The following is a 2,048-nucleotide window of genomic DNA, read 5'->3' on the forward strand; positions in this document are numbered from 1 at the left end:
ATCCTCCTATCCTTCCTCTCCCTCTCCCTCATCTTCCTCTTTCACCCCTCGGCTGACGGTATCACCCCGGCTTTATTGCAAAGTTAACAATGTTACTCGTTCTTGAATAGCTGCGGAGTATCATTATCAACGTGTCATCGGCAGGACGAGGATCGTCCGCTTTTATAAAGTAAGAAGATGGTATGGAAACAGGAAGGAAGGAAGGAAGAAAGGAAGGAAGGTGGATAGACGCGCGGGTTAACGTACGATGATCACGTGAAGGTGTGTCCCGTTTCATTTCTTGCGGATTATTCCGAAATCGAAATCGTCCCCTATTAACCGGGGGCATAAGCGATAGGAGCGAAGAAACCTGTTGGATACCGAGGAATCGGTCGATGAGCTCGCTTTGACGAGGGAGAGGGGAAGAGACGATAATACGTATAGAGTATTTTTCTCGTTCGAGCACCCACTCGGATTCGTCATCGATGTGACAACGAAAAGTATCCGTTGTTCTTCTTCGTTAACCGTTGAATCGACTTTCGAGTCCCGAATTCCGATTCTCATCGGCCGAACAACTCTCCGGCGAACAACAGAGAGAGGCTGGCTCAGGAACGGGCAGCCCCTATACAAGGGTATAATGAAATTTCCTGTCACTGATATTCCCGGTGACGATTACTAAAAAGCCTGATTAATCGTCGGAACTAATTATTTAAGCGATTACACCGGTAGACATATCGTTGTTATTCGCATCACGACAAACGAGGAGAGCCGGGTAATTACATTCTCGGCGATTGGCCACAGAATCGCGGCCTCCTCCTCGACCGGAAGGACAATGGAATAAAATAGTAGCAGAGGGCTTAATTTGCCGTGAGTGCCGGCTATACATCTCCGATCGACGCTGAAGTAAAAAAAGAAAGAAAGAAAAAAAAAAAAAAAAAAAAAAAAAAAAAAAAAAAAAGAAAAAAAAGAAGAAGAAGAAAAAAGAAGAAAGGAAAGGGAAGAAAGGGGTGCCAGTCGAGGAGGGGCGACGGAAGAGGGATGGAACGCGGAGGAGGGAAAAAGGTGGAAGGAGAAAGAGAGAGAGAGCCGTTTAATAAAAGTATGAATATCGCCAATAACTCGTCGCTCGTTCCCGAATAATTTCCACTCTATCGGAAAATAATTATACTTTATCGCGGCGGCCCTGTCTCCTCTTCTTTTCTTCTCCGCACCCCCGAACTCTCCTTCGCTCCTCTTCTTCGCCCTCCCTCGACGACGTCTCAAATCGCTCAATTATATTTCCTCTTCGTTCCTTCTGCCTATTGTCTCCTGAATCCTGCCACCGACCAATCCACCGTCGCCGTTACCCACCGCCGGAGAAATCCTTTCGGCGACGATCATTTCCTCGTTCTTCGTTCGCCCGTCGATTTTCAGCCTGCTCCTCGAGCTCGGCTATCCCTCTATCCGGCCGCCTCTTCAACGGCTAATCGGCGTCTCGTTCTCCTCCACTCTATCCGACCGATGCTCCCCGTTAATTCGATCATTCTTCTTCGTTCTGACGGTGTACCGAGTAAGTATCAAGTGCTCGTAAACGAGTCGCGTGTATTGGATGGCGAAGATTCAGATGATCACAGCGACCTCGACACGCTCCAATCGTCGCCAATATACACCGTACCATTTGAAGGCGCGTTTAAACCATTTACTCGCTCGATTTCTTTTCTTCCCTATTTCCGGACACGAATACGGATCGTATCCTTGGATCGATGTTTCGACGCGAAAATAAAAAAAAAAAAAGAAGAAGAAAAGTAAGAGAAACAGAGAGCGTAGAGAGAATCGATGCGAACCAATCGTTCTTCTTCAACTAATCGTTCATTCCCTCCTCCCCATTCGTTTCAACGACTACGTCCAACGCGTAGGCAACGCGCACACGTCGCAAACAAAGTGCCGCTCCTCTTTCAACTCCTTTCAACGAGCGATTAACGCGCGATAATCGGGTGCGCGTCCAAGTTAATTGACTAAGATAATTCCCGATCGGCCCTCGAGGCCGACGTTAAAAGCTGCTAGGCCTGAAAATAAAAAAAAGGAAAAGG

This window comes from Apis dorsata, unplaced genomic scaffold, assembly GCF_000469605.1.
Source record: "Apis dorsata unplaced genomic scaffold, Apis dorsata 1.3 scaffold_988, whole genome shotgun sequence".
Classification (NCBI taxonomy): domain Eukaryota; kingdom Metazoa; phylum Arthropoda; class Insecta; order Hymenoptera; family Apidae; genus Apis; species Apis dorsata.